Source organism: Phyllobates terribilis, unplaced genomic scaffold (genome assembly GCF_046119375.1).
Source record: "Phyllobates terribilis strain yellow unplaced genomic scaffold, ASM4611937v1 Scaffold_5__5_contigs__length_657084704, whole genome shotgun sequence".
NCBI lineage: Eukaryota > Metazoa > Chordata > Amphibia > Anura > Dendrobatidae > Phyllobates > Phyllobates terribilis.
Genome location: NW_027362765.1, coordinates 493632772 through 493648691, shown reverse-complemented (window position 1 = coordinate 493648691; position 15920 = coordinate 493632772).

The following is a 15920-nucleotide window of genomic DNA, read 5'->3' as shown; positions in this document are numbered from 1 at the left end:
GGCCCGCTAGGCCGCATTGGAGCACAGTGAGCTTCTCACTGCAACTTATGCTTCATATCCATGTGATGGTTCATGCATGAAGTGCTCAAACTATGGATTTTTTGGCCTCTACTTAGCTTTTGGTGACAAATGTTACAGATAACACGAGTTGGGTCATCCTTAGCGATCTGAAAAAATGCACAGGCTATGCAAGGTTTAGAGCCCATGCGACTCTGCTACTAGCAATACTATCAAATGGTTGGCTGGGTTAGATGCAGAGCGTCTGGGTTTGGTTGGGGGTCCCCACAGTCTGCCTAGGCTAGATGCAATTAAAAATTCACATTAGATACACAGGCGGTGCAGCTTGCTTCGCAGCTGGGCTAATACGCCCAAAGTATTGGTAGACTCTATACTAAATAAGGAAGGATTCACTGACTGTGGTGGCCCCTCCATGGGCCATGGCGATAGGTGGAGAATTGGTGGATGAGTATAGGAGAAAGCTCCTTAATAGAGAAAGTTGGTGGATTTATACTTTAAATACACGTGTACCAGCGGGTTTAAACATCAGACATGATTTGATGTATCATTATGAGTGATCATTTATAGATTATTATTATTATATATATGTTCCTTTTTTCTTCTTTTCTATTTCTTTTGGATTATTTACATTTATATGCATTGTTTGTATGCTATACGATTTTAACATGGTATGTGTGTTTAAATTTCTGATTAACTCAGCCTTGAAGAGGTGCATAGCAGGACATGACATATAAATGCCACTTCCTTGCTGTTTTTTTGCTATGCAATGATTAAGAACTCATATATATATTGTGCAGAAAGAAGGGTGAAAGTCCGCCCAGGCGGGAGGAAATTGGAGTTTCATAACACATATTTGAACTGGAGAGGTATTAGAGGCCTGCAATGGCCACAGGTACTAATGGAGGTAATCAAGGTAGGAAGAGAGGCAAGAGGTCCGGTCATCTTAGTTATACAGGCCGGGGGAAACGACATAGCTTATCACAAGAGCGCATAACTAATGGCAATAATGAAACTAGACACTTAGCGCTTCAGAGAAATTTTCACAAAACTAACTATAGTATGGTCAGAGATTGTGCCGAGAACGGTATGGCAAGGTGCGTGAGACATCACGGCCATCGAATGAACAAGGCAGGTAATAAATATTCGGATGGCAAAATTTATAAGAGACGGAGGCTGTGTAGTGATACGACACCGACAACTGGAAGGAGATAAAGCAGGCCTCATACAGCCCGACGGTGTTCACTTAATGGATATTGGACTGAACATATTCCTGTCAGGACTCCAGGACTGAGTGGAACAAGTGTTAAGAATGATGGATGGGGGTCGGAGTCCTGCATACGAGTAAGCAGGATCCTCCGTGGCCTGGAAATAGAAAGGACATGTTGGAGAGTTACACTTGTTGGCCAACTTGCCGTTGTGGAGACTGGAGACACAGGGCATGCTGCAACAAGCTGAATTATTTTAGAAATAAAATGCATTTCTAATGGAATGAGTATAAACAGTTAATAAAGCTGTGACCGATCCTCACCCATCCAGTTGTAAGAGTTACATGATTGTATTGTCAATGAAAGGGGGGCATTAGGGGGCTGAGCGTCTAGGTTTGGTTAGGGGTCCCCACAGTCTGCCTATGCTAGATGCATTTAAAAATCATTATTAGATATACAGGCGGTGCAGCTTGCTTCGCAGCTGAGTTACTACGCTAACTAGCAGACACTGAAGCTTTGGAGCAGACCTCTGAGTAAACAGCTCTTCAAACTCAACCATCTGTGTTACCCCAAGCCATAGTGTATGTATTTTCTTACGGTTAAAAGGGGGGGGGGAGACCCAACCCACCTCTAATTGACGATGGCAACGTCACGTAAACCAAAGCAAGGGGACTCCAAAAAGAGTCTCCATTTTTTCCAAAAATTTGTGGCACAGACACCACTTAAGTGGCATCAATTGCCACAGAGTTGCTTAAAACGGTTGGTTAGAATGAGTACCACACACTGCTACTGTACCCAAAATTATTTTCCAGACAAGATGCAGCTAAAAATTATTAGTAATTTGCAAGCTGGTGGAGCTTAGTATAGATGGCATAATAGAATGAGTACCGCACACTGCTACAGGCCCAAAATTTTTTTCCAGACAAGATGCAGCTAAAAATTATTAGTAATTTGCAAGCTGGTGGAGCTTAGTATAGATGGCATAATAGAATGAGTACCGCACACTGCTACAGGCCCAAAATTATTTTCCAGACAAGATGCCGCTAAAAATTATTAGTAATTTAAAAGCTTAAAACAGTTGGTGAGGTGATTTTACAAAATCCTCAAGCTTTTACTCTCCCCAGGATGACACAGGGGTAGAAAAGTCCTTGCGGATCCATGATTTGTTCATCTTTATGAACGTGAGTCTGTCTACATTCTCAGTGGACAGCCGCGTGCGCTTATCTGTCAGCACACCACCAGCAGCGCTGAACACACATTGAGAGAGAACACCGGCTGTGGGGCATGACAAGATCTCCAAGGCATTAGTGGCGAGCTCCGGCCATTTATCCAGATTGGAAGCCCAAAAAGAGCAAGGGTCCAGTGACACAGTCATGGCTTCGATGTTTACTTGGAGATACTCCTGTACCATCGTCTCTAGGCGTTGACTATGTGTCAGACTTCTTGTCTCCTGTGGCCTTGCAAAAGATGGGCTAAAAAAGCTGTGAAATGATTCCGCAAAATTGCTGTTACCAGCAGATACTGTGTTTCTGTTACGGTTTGAGTGCTGAACACTCGACAGTCCCACGGTTGGCAAGTTAGAACTGTGAGATTCACTACATGCACCACTGGTGTTTTGTGGAAAAGCACATGTAAGATTCTGCAACAGTCTCTGCTGATACTCCTGCATGCGTGAATCCCTTTCTATGGCAGAAATTATTTCGGCAAATTTACTTTTGTACCGGGGATCTAAGAGTGTGGCAACCCAGTAGTCAGGATTATTTTGAATTCTGACAATTCGAGGGTCATGTTGCAGGTAGTGCAGCAAGAAGGCACTCATGTGTCTTGCGCATCCAGGAGCACCAAGTCCCTGTTGTGTTGGTGGCGAGGTAACAATCATGCTTCCTTCCTCTGCCCTCTCCCCCCAACCTCGCACAACAGAAATGTGATCAAGGTCTCCCTCATCTGATGAGTCTTCCATCAGTTCGTCCTCCACTTCCTCCTGGGCTCCTGCACCTTCCTCACTAGTTTGGCTGCTACCATGCGCCCTGGTAAATCCATGTCCCCCACCCTCACATGCCTGCCACCTTGGTGCTGCCGACCGTCTGGACCTTGCAGATGTTAGCCCTTCCGCATACAACTCCTCCTCCTCCACTTACTCCACCTCCTCTTGTCGCACCACCTGACTCCGAATTCTGTTTAACATGTGCTCCAGCATGTAAATCACCGGAATAGTCATGCTGATAATGGCATCGTCAGCACTAAACATCATCGTTGCCATTTCAAAACTGTGCAGAAGGGTGCATAGGTCCCTGATCTGAGACCACTCCTCCAGCGTGATTTGTCCCACCTCTGGATCCCGTTGGCCCAGGCTATACGTCAGAACGTATTGCACCAGGGCTTGTCAGTGCTGCCACAGTCGCTGCAACATGTGCAGAGTTGAATTCCACTGGGTAGGCACTTCGCATTTTAGCCGGTGAAGTGGCAGGCCCAACGACTTCTGTAGAGATGTAAGTCGCTGAGCTGCGGGATGCGAACGGCGGAAGTGAGCACACAGTGACCGTGCCCTCTGCAGAAGGCCATCTAGTCCGGGATAGTGGGCTAAAAATTGTTGGACAACCAGGTTCAACACGTGAGCCATACAAGGCACGTGTGTGACATTGCCCCGGCGAAGGGCCGCACCGAGGTTTGCAGCATTGTCGCACACGGCCTTCCCTGGTTTCAGGTCCAGTGTAGACAACCATTCATGAAACTGGTTCTCCAGAGCTGACCACAACTCCTCAGCTGTGTGACTCACATTTCCCAGACATTTCAAAGTAAAAACCGCCTGATGATTTTGAGCCCTGCTGCCAGCATAGTAAGGAGGTGTGCAGGATCCCTTCTGCACAGTTAGAAAGCGTGTGGCATGACTAGACAGGCTTTGGGTGCAGGTGGAGTACCGAGAGGAGGTTGAGGAGGCAGAAGCAGTGGAGGAACTTCGAGATAAAGAGGATTGACGCACAACTTGTGGGGACGGCAAGACTTGATCAGCATCCCCTTGTCCTGCTGTCACCATAGTTACCCAGTGCCCAGTCAGCGACATGTAACGCTCCTGTCCATGCCTACTCGTCCAAGTGTCTGTAGTGAAATGCACCCTGTCACACACAGAGTTTCTCAAAGAAGCGGTGATGTTGTGTGTGACATGCTGGTGGAGCGCAGGCACACCTTTCTTTGAGAAGTAGTGCCGACTGGGCATCTGGTACTGGGGCACTGCGACGGACATAAGGTCTCGAAAATCCTCTGTGTCCACCAGGCGGAAAGGCAGCATTTCTGTAGCCAAGAGCTTGCAGATTGTGAAATTCAACCTCTTAGCTTTCTCATGGCTAGGAGGAAATGGTCTTTAACTTGTCCACATCTGAGGGACCGAGGGCTGGCTGTTGTGCTTAGACGGGGTTGAGTAGGGTGTCCCCGGCAAACTGCCGGTCTGTGAGGAAGATGCAGGCGGAAAAGTTAGGTTGCCTTAATCCAAAGGTGGTGCTCTCGATATCGGAGAGCGCTCAACACCAGCTGTTGTTTCCACTTCCAAATGAAATGATGACCTGCCAATTACGCTGGCTGTTGCGGGTAAAGAGGTGGCAGGTCTGCGTCCCAAAACAGGTGTGACTGCTGTCCCCCCAGTCACAGAGGATGAAGAGGCTGCGGATGCACAAGATGGGGCAGACAGTGGATGGCCCGGCCCGCTAGGACGCATTGTAGCACAGTGAGCTTCCCACTGCAACTTATGCTTCATATCCATATGACGGTTCATGCATGAAGTACTCAAACTATGGTTTTTTTGGCCTCTACTTAGCTTTTGGTGACAAATGTTACTGATAGCACGAGTTGGGTCATCATTATCGATCTGAAAAAATACCCAGGCTATGCAAGGCTTAGCACCCATGCGACCTGAAGAGCCACCACGACTTGTGGTCAGAGGCAGAGTTGTGTTTGAGGATGCAGTTGTTGACGTGCTTCCAGTACTACGTCTCTGTCCAGGAAGGCGCAACCTGACCTCGTCGTCACTAGTATCCTCCTCCACCTCCTCTGCTGACCTCATCGACGGGCTGACTGTGGGTTGACAGTAAGTGGGATCTGCAACCTCGTCATCATCACCCTGTGTGTTCTCACACCCGTCGTCCTCAGAGCCAACCTCTTCCTGCCCTGACAAAAAACTCAAGTTGTCGCTCCAATCAGGTATTTGAGTCTCATCATCGTCTTCCTCATTGTCTCCACCAACAGGAGTTACAGTTTGGGAACGAGGGTCTACATTATGGTCAGAACCTTCTGCGTCTGGTCCTGGATCCGACTCATAAAGATTCTGGGCATCAGTGCAGATCATTTCCTCGTCTGGATTCACAGAAGCTCTGGAGCCGACCTCTGATTCCCAGGCTATAGTATGAGTAAACAGCTCTGCAGACTCAACCATCTGTTCTACCCCATACTCAGATGGGCCGCTGGAGACTTGGGAGCTGTGAGGAAGCAAGTGCGATTTGGGTGACACCTCTGAGGACTGGAGTATTTGTGATGTTGAAGTTGAGGTGGAGGAGAGCCCACTTAAAGGAGCACTTGATATCCGTTGAAGCACCTGCTGTTTTTGTGCCTCATCTGGAATTTGTAGCGATTGGTGTGGCCGTAAGAAAGGGATCATATCACATTGTCCGCTAAAAGAAGTAGACATCTTCGTTTGGCTGGAAGATGGTCTTTCTTCTGCAGATGTTACTGTTGCTTTAACATCTACCCCACGGACACAACCTTTTCTCCCTTCCCAACACGCCTATTCCCCTTTCCACCAGCAGCAGGCCTTTTTCCACTCATTTTGGTGGTTAACTAATTGACAACTCTGGAGTTGTTTGCACAAAATACGATGTATGGGAACCGAGCAGAGCTGAGAGGCCAAACTGTGGTATTAGCCCAAAAGGATTGGCTGGGTTAGATGCAGTAAAACTATTTTATTACATACACAGGTGGTGGAGCTTAGTATAGGTGGACTAATAGAATGAGTGTCACACACTGCTACAAGCCCAAAATTATTTTCCGAGCTAGATGCAGATAAAAATTATTTGTAATTTGCAAGCTGGAGAAGCTTAGTATAGATGGACTAAGAATAAGTCCCACACACTGCTACAAGCCCAAAATTATTTTCCGAGCTAGATGCAGTTAAAAATTATTTGTAATTTACAAGCTGGAGGAGCTTAGTATAGATGGATTAAGAATAAGTCCCACACAGTGCTACAAGCCCAAAATTATTTTCCGAGCTAGATGCAGATAAAAATTATTTGTAATTTGCAAGCTGGTGGAGTTTAGTATAGATAGACTAAGTATAAGTCCCACACACTGCTACAAGCCCAAAATTATTTTCCGAGCTAGATGCAGATAAAAATTATTTGTAATTTGCAAGCTGGAGGAGCTTAGTATAGATGGACTAAGAATAAGTCCCACACACTGCTACAAGCCCAAAATTATTTTCCGAGCTAGATGCAGATAAAAATTATTTGTAATTTGCAAGCTGGAGGAGCTTAGTATAGATGGACTAAGAATAAGTCCCACACACTGCTACAAGCCCAAAATTATTTTCCGAGCTAGATGCAGATAAAAATTATTTGTAATTTGCAAGCTGGAGGAGATTAGTATAGATGGACTAAGAATAAGTCCCACACACTGCTACAAGCCCAAAATTATTTTCCGAGCTAGATGCAGATAAAAATTATTTGTAATTTGCAAGCTGGAGGAGCTTAGTATAGATGGACTAAGAATAAGTCCCACATACTGCTACAAGCCCAAAAATTTTTTCCGAGCTAGATGCAGATAAAAATTATTTGTAATTTGCAAGCTGGAGGAGCTTAGTATAGATGGACTAAGAATAAGTCCCACACACTGCTACAAGCCCAAAATTATTTTCCGAGCTAGATGCAGATAAAAATTATTTGCAATTTGCAAGCTGGAGGAGCTTAGTATAGATGGACTAAGAATGAGTCCCACACACTGCTACAAGCCCAAAATTATTTTCCGAGCTAGATGCAGATAAAAATTATTTGTAATTTGCAAGCTGGAGGAGCTTAGTATAGATTGACTAAGAATAAGTCCCACACACTGCTACAAGCCCAAAATTATTTTCCGAGCTAGATGCAGATAACAATTATTTGTAATTTGCAAGCTGGAGGAGCTTAGCGTAGATGGACTAAGAATAAGTCCCACACACTGCTACAAGCCCAAAATTATTTTCCGAGCAAGATGCAGATAAAAATTATTTGTAATTTGCAAGCTGGAGGAGTTTAGTATAGATGGACTAAGAATAAGTCCCACACACTGCTACAAGCCCAAAATTATTTTCCGAGCTAGATGCAGATAAAAATTATTTGTAATTTGCAAGCTGGAGGAGCTTAGTATAGATGGACTAAGAATAAGTCCCACACACCGCAACAAGCCCAAAATTATTTTCCGAGCTAGATGCAGATAAAAATTATTTGTAATTTGCAAGCTGGAGGAGCTTAGTATAGATGGACTAAGAATAAGTCCCACACACTGCAACAAGCCCAAAATTATTTTCCGAGCTAGATGCAGATAAAAATTATTTGTAATTTGCAAGCTGGAGGAGCTTAGTATAGATGGACTAAGAATAAGTCCCACACACTGCTACAAGCCCAAAATTATTTTCAGAGCTAGATGCAAATAAAAATTATTTGTAATTTGCAAGCTGGAGGAGCTTAGTGTAGATGGACTAAGAAGGAGTCCCACACACTGCTAGAAGCCCAAAATTATTTTCCGAGCTAGATGCAGATAAAAATTATATGTAATTTGCAAGCTGGAGGAGCTTAGTATAGATGGACTAAGAATAAGTCCCACACACTGCTACAAGCCCAAAATTATTTTCCGAGCTAGAAGCAGATAAAAATTATTTGTAATTTGCAAGCTGGAGGAGCTTAGTATAGATGGACTAAGAATAAGTCCCACACACTGCTACAAGTCCAAAATTATTTTCCGAGCTAGATGCAGATAAAAATTATTTGTAATTTGCAAGCTGGATGAGCTTAGTATAGATGGACTAAGAATAAGTCCCACACACTGCTACAAGCCCAAAATTATTTTCAGAGCTAGATGCAAATAAAAATTATTTGTAATTTGCAAGCTGGAGGAGCTTAGTGTAGATGGACTAAGAATAAGTCCCACACACTGCTAGAAGCCCAAAATTATTTCCGAGCTAGATGCAGATAAAAATAAATTGTAATTTGCAAGCTGGAGGAGCTTAGTATAGATGGACTAAGAATAAGTCCCACACACTGCTACAAGCCCAAAATTATTTTCCGAGCTAGATGCAGATAAAAATTATTTGTAATTTGCAAGCTGGAGGAGCTTAGTATAGATGGACTAAGAATAAGTCCCACACACTGCAACAAGCCCAAAATTATTTTCCGAGCTAGATGCAGATAAAAATTATTTGTAATTTGCAAGCTGGAGGAGCTTAGTATAGATGGACTAAGAATAAGTCCCACACACTGCAACAAGCCCAAAATTATTTTCCGAGCTAGATGCAGATAAAAATTATTTGTAATTTGCAAGCTGGAGGAGCTTAGTATAGATGGACTAAGAATAAGTCCCACACACTGCTACAAGCCCAAAATTATTTTCAGAGCTAGATGCAAATAAAAATTATTTGTAATTTGCAAGCTGGAGGAGCTTAGTGTAGATGGACTAAGAATAAGTCCCACACACTGCTAGAAGCCCAAAATTATTTTCCGAGCTAGATGCAGATAAAAATTATATGTAATTTGCAAGCTGGAGGAGCTTAGTATAGATGGACTAAGAATAAGTCCCACACACTGCTACAAGCCCAAAATTATTTTCCAAGCTAGAAGCAGATAAAAATTATTTGTAATTTGCAAGCTGGAGGAGCTTAGTATAGATGGACTAAGAATAAGTCCCACACACTGCTACAAGCCCAAAATTATTTTCTGAGCTAGATGCAGATAAAAATTATTACTAATTTGCAAGCTGTTGGAGCTTAGTATAGATGGCGTAATAGAATGATGCTATGCCTAAAAGGTTTTACTTGGCTAGGTGCAGTAAAAAAAATTGTATTCTATACACAGGTGGTGTAGCTTGCAACACAGATAGGCTACTCCATTGACTAACACACACTGCAAGAGGCCAAAAAGGATTTGCTTAGCTAGATTTAGCCAAATGCTGTGAAAAACGCTTGCACAGCACTGGCACAGACCTGCCTGGCAAAGAGTCCTAGGAAATGCTGTAAAATAGTCCTCAAAAGGACTGCAATTACAATTAGTCCCTACTCCCAACCTATCTATTTAAGAGCACAGACTTGCCTGCTAAAAGTCGTAGGAAATACTGTAACCTAGTCCTCAAAAGGACTGCAATCACAACTATTCCCTACTCCCAAGCTATCTGTATATTTCCGAGAAAATTGGCTTGAAATTATCACTTAAAGTATAGCGCACACAGCAACAGCGGTGCCGTCTAACATGCAGCTGCAGCAGTGAGAAAATGGTGGCAACGGGGAAAATGGCTGGGTCTTATAGGGCAAGGACATGTGACATACACAGCCAATGACACATGCCCTTGCTTGTGTGAAAAAAAGGAGTTCGCTCCGTGTGTGCGCTGCTGATAGGCTGACAGATTGCACCTCCTCACTGTAAATGTGGGAAAGAGAAAAAAAAATGGAGATCTTCATTATTTCTGCAGAGATCCATCCCCTGCCCCTCCCCCCCGTCCCGCTGTACACTCAAACTGCGTATTTACATTGATTATCAGCATTACAGTGAAAAAATCCTGTTATGATTTTGGTGCACGAACAGTTATTGAACATAACCTCGAACAGCCGGATTTTTTTCAAATCGTTCGTGTTCGCCGAACGGCTCGAACACCGTGCAAAACAGCTCGAATTTGAGATTGGCGAACAGTTCGAGTCGAACACCGCTCATCTCTACTGACACGTCTTCGTCATTTTCCCAGCGCAGCGTTCAGTTGGCCATGCCCCAATCCTTGAAACGCAAGCGCAAATACACTGCCCACGCCCCACAGGCCACACTACTAAATTCACACATTTCGCAAATGCTTGCCGTCGAAATGTTGCCTTTTAGGCTCATGGAGACAGAATCTTTCCACAACCTGATGGCTGCGGCCGCCCCTCGGTACTCAGTCCCCAGCCGCCACTATTTCTCCCGGTGTGCCGTCCCCGCATTACACGAGCATGTGTCCCACAACATTAGCCGTGCCCTCAACAATGCAGTTACTCGGAAAGTCCACCTAACCATGGACACGTGGACAAGTGCTTGTGGGCAAGGACAGTACATCTCGCTGACGGCACACTGGGTTAATATAGTGGAAGCCGGGACCCAGTCGGACCTTGGGACGGAACACGTCTTCCCAACGCCGAGAATTGCAGGCCCTGGGTCAATCAGGGTTTCCCCCACATTCTACAGCTCCTTCACCTCCTCCTCTTCAGCCTCCATCTCCGAAATGACCATAATAGTTGCAAGTTGGAAGCACTGCAGCACTACCTCGGCCAAGCGGAAACAGGCTGTGCTGAAGCTAATATGCTTAGGTGACAAACCACACAACGCTGAAGAGTTGTGTACAGCTCTAAAAGAGCAGGCAGATCTGTGGCTGACACCGCTGACCCTACAGACAGGCATTGTCGTGTGTGACAATGGCAGGAACCTGTTGGCGCCTCTGAGGCGAGGCAAGCTCACACACGTACCATGCCTGGCCCATGCGCTTAACTTCGTGGTTCAGTGGTTTCTCAAAACCTTCCCAGATCTGCCAGATCTACTTGTCAAAGTACGCCGCATGTGTGCCCACTTTAGAAAGTCAGCTTCAGCTTCCGCCATCCTTGCCGTGCTTCAGCAGCGTTTGCAGCTTCCAGCTCACCGACTCGTGTGCGATGTCCCCATGCATTGAAACTCTACATTGCAGATGTTGGGAAGGATTTGTGAGCAGAAGAGGGCAGTTGTTGACCACCAGCATCAACAAGGCCGTCGGTATTCAGGTCAGACTCCACACATACTGTAAGACCTCAGGAGTGTACATGGATGTCAGACATATGTACCATCCTCCAAAACTTTGAGGACTCCACCAAGATGGTGAGCGGAGATGACGCCATAGTTAGCGTCACTATCCCGCATCCCTGTCTTCTGAAACGCTCTCTGCTCACAATTAAAGAGGATGCATTGCAGGCTGAGCACAGTGAGAGGGAGCAAGGAACCATACAGGATGTGAAGAAATGGCAACAGGGGGACCCCGCAGAATCTTGCTGTTGCCGCCACTTGCAATAGATCCACACCCCACCTCCCGCCTGACGTCACAGTTACGTCAGACAGAGCATGTGGTACGGACCTGCCCTCTGCACCTACATGATGCTCTGCACCCCCCTAAGGGACGCGTAGGTCAGGTTGTTACGTTATGCACAGACACTCCCTGTCCACACGGGACAGGAAGGCAACAGGGAGTGGGTAGAGGTGGCCCACTCAGTCACTGACGTGACACCACACTTGTCCACAACCCTGATAGGCTGAGAGGTTCTGCTCACTAGCTCCAGTGAAGTAAAGCCTAGTCAGCCTGGGAGAGCTGCCACCAGTTTCTATTTGATATAACGGACTATATCGGGCTAGAAACTAGCCCAGTAGCGTGTTCGTTGGACCGAACAACAGGCGTAAGGTTCGTGGATCGAGATAAAAGAACAGCCCAAGGTTAAATTATTATTTAATTTCCGTAAGGGCACACTAAACAGCACACTATATACATAAGGGTTATACATACATAGTGGTCAGAGTTGCAAGCACAAAAGCATGGGTACAAAAGGTTTAAAGCAGTTATTACAAGTCAGTTACTGGTTTAAATGGAAAGGCCTGGCTTTCGGGGGATGGGCTGCCACATGGGAGGCTGTGGGCCCTCACTTGGTTGATGGACTTGTCCCACATGTCTTGATGTCATGACCTCCCAAGGAACAAAGACTCTAGGCTCGGGGCTGCTGGAACTGCTAAACTCTCTGGATCCCGTCCACTCCTGCCTCCAAGCTGGACTCAAATCTCCTCCCCCTGGTCTCTCTCAGCTACAACCCTAAAAACTAAATTGGGCTACACCTCCTTACTGGACGATCCTAGGGAGCTGGTCCTGGTGTCATATGGCCAGGCCCCTGCTACATGTGGAGACCAAACACAGTGGCCCTAGGGGATTCTGAAAGGGAGATATGCAGCACAGCCTATCGCTGCTTGCTGGACGGTGGAGAAAGGGCTGGTGAGATTCTCCATTCCTTTCAGTTTCCAAAAATCTGATTTGTTTATCATTCGGGTGTATTGTTTTCCCATAGCTACTGTTGAATTATAGTTTCCTAAACAAAGAAGCACATGGCATCGGGGGAAGGGACATCCAGTGTATTTGGCAGCTGCTGTGAGGGTTCTCACTCCTCGCTTCTCAGCCCCCTCCTTTGCAAGCTGCAGTGTATTCAAAAGAGTCAGATTACACTGTGCATTGAAGATCTCTCTAGAGCCTGCCAAGCAGGACACAGTGATTGACATGGGTTTGTATTGAATATTCTTCGCACAGGGTGATTCCACACAGCCCAGCCTCATCTCATCCCAACAAGGATTGGGTGACAATGAGGAAGAACAGGAGCTAGTTTCCTGCGCTATAGACGGTATTGCTAGAACCCTCCTGTTTGTTTTTTCCATCTTGTGTTTTGCGGTCACGTGACCATCTGCTTTTATATTCCATCTCCGCCCTTTTGGCTGTGCTGGACTTCAGTGTTGTTTGACTGTTTTGCTAGCCAGGTGCTTCTGTGCTCTGTCAGTTTGCTTGGTCCTTCTGGGACCTCTAGTACCTTTTTGTCAGTTTATCTTTTTGTCCCTTTTTGTTCCAGTCCTTATTTCTTTTAGGGACCCCTCCCCTTTATGCTATAGGTCTTCGTTCAGACTAGCCGAGGACTAAGGCGGGTCTGTTCACAAGGAACAGGCAGCCCGCTACATCGTAGGGACTCAGCTTAGTCTTACTGTAAGGATAGCTTTCCCCTTTCATTCCTTAGTACTTGTTGCAGATCATAACAGGTATTACCTGCATAACTGTCATACCATCTGTTCAGGGTGGATGGCCTGAGGAGAGGAAGGAGGAGGATGGGGAGGAGAGCTTGATCAGTCGTCCTCTTGGTGAGGACATGGAAGTGTTGCCTGTTAGCCGTCTGGCAGTCATGGCTGAGTTTGTTACGCTGAGTTTCCATTGTCCAAATTTTGGGTGACAGTCATTACTGGTTGGTGACACTTCTAGACCCACGCTACAAGGAGAACTTTTTGTCTCTTATTCCCGCACCAGACAGGCCTAAAAAAATGGGGCAGTACCAGAATGCCCTTGTTGCAGAATTATTTAAAAAATTCTCATCTGAAAACGCTGACGGCAGAGTTCACATTTCGTTGGACAACCAAGGAGTACATGCGAGAGAGACACAAATGCAATCCAGCAGAGGCAAGGGAACACTGTCAAAGTTCTGGGACAGTTTTCTCAGACCCTCCCACAGGCCCTGAGGCGCGGGGTACTCTCACAAGGAGGGAAAAGTTTCGGAAGATGCTGAGGGAGTACCTTGCCGACGGTACCAAAGTCCTCCGTGATTCCTCTGTGCCTTATAATTATTGGGTGTCCAAGCTGGACACGTGGCATGAACTGGCTCTCTACACCTTGGAGGTCCTGGCCTGCCTTGCCTCTAGCGTTTTGTCAGAGCGGGTTTTTAGTGCCGCTGGTGGAATTTTAAACTGAAAATGCTGACTCCTATAAAAATGAACAAGAGCTGGATTGGGCCAGACTTCTCAACACCGCCAGATGATAGCAGCTTAACAAACTCAAATACAGTGTCTTTTTTTTGTGAGGTCTAACTCTATTCCCATGCACCTCTGTCTTCACACCCAGACGTGGATATATGCTTCCTGATTTTGTCTATTTGCTTGTGTCCTCCTCCTTCTCCTCATCCTCATCCACCATATCACCACCATATCTACCATATCTACGTCTCTTACAAGGGGCATTGAAGTTCCTCCAAATTTTTTGCAGCCGTTGCATTCACTGCACTGCATAGGCAAACAATATGGGAGACCCACTTCCTAATAATGGGAACATTGTTTTCAGGAGGCCCTCCGACCTCTACATCTCTTGCAAGGGACACTGGAGTTCCTCCACATTTTTGGCAGCCGTTGCATTCACTCCATAGGCAAACAGTATGGGAGACCCACTCCTTTTTAATGGGAACATGTCATACTCATTACTGTAGCCCAGCTCCATGTGTCTTTAAATTGTTAGTGGGGTTTTTCCTAAAATTTGGCAGCCGTTGGACTCACTGCATACCCTTTAACTGTATAGCAGACCCTCTCCTTTGTAATGGGAACATGTCATTACTGTGGCCCAGCTCTATGTGTCTTTAAACTGTTAGTGGGGTTTTTCCCAAATTTTGGCAGCCCTTGCAGTCACAGCATGGGCATTACCACTATAGGAGACCCATTCCTGTATAATGGGAACTTTGTTTTACTGAGACCCACTTCTATGTCTCTTCAAAGGGGTATTGGGTTGCATCCAAATTTTTGTCAGCCCTTGCAGTCACTGCAATAACAGTATAGGAGGACCACTCTTTAATAATGGGAACAACAAGCATAGCCGACTGCTGGCCCATTAAGAATAGTAAGGCTGTAAAAATAGTGTTTGTGACTTTCACAATCCCTCTTTCATAAATGAAACAGGATGTGTCTGATGATGTGTCACACACCACATGGCCAGATAAAGTTGTACAATGTTAAAATGACATTTCCCTGTGAATGCATTTGTCACGGTTGCAAAAGTGCAAAAACGCATCAAAAACGCTATGTGTGAACATAGCCCAAGGTGTGGTGGAGCATTTTTGTATTTGGTTATTTATTTTGCCTTATATACAAGTCATTGCCCTGGAAAGGATGTTCCTTAACATATTTCCCAGGAAAATCCATTTTGGTTTCGTTTTTGTATGTTTTATTGTGAGTCCGTAAAAGTGGCGTAATACTCTGACAACGTTGTTGACAGCAGTGACCTGGGGGTCAGAGATGCTTCCAGGGGTCTTCCCCATGTCATTTGAGCACTGTTCCCATCGATTTGGGCAATATTTAGGCCCTCTGCAAACCGCCGGGGGGGAGTTTCCCATAGACTTACATTGGGCTCATTAGTCGGTCCGAGTACTCGAGTATTCCAATTTGCTCAACCCGTGCAACAAGTACCCGAACATTTTAGTGCTCGCTCATCACTAGTGTTAATCTTAAATGAAAAAATAATACAGATAATTCTTCATTATTTTATAAAATCACATATATGATTATGTCCATTTTGCATTGCTACATCCAGAACTACAATCCACATGTCCTGGAAAATGAAAATGGCAATCAAAATGTTTCAAAACACTAGAACTGGTCTATAGAAATGGCTTCTGCATGACAGATTGGAAATTCAACACACTTTCTCATTGCTTCAGGTTGTGCATTCAAGACCTCATTAGCTGAGGCTCTCATGACAACATATATGAAGATATAGAACTGCAGGAAAAGGGCAAACCAATTCATTTACTGTGAATTCTGATAGGAAAGAACATTTTATCACTGTGCGTGATTTATAATCCCTAATATGATGAGCTATATTCTGGCTATGTATTTTGGAAGAATTGACCTTCTTGGGTGTCATTACCAGCTA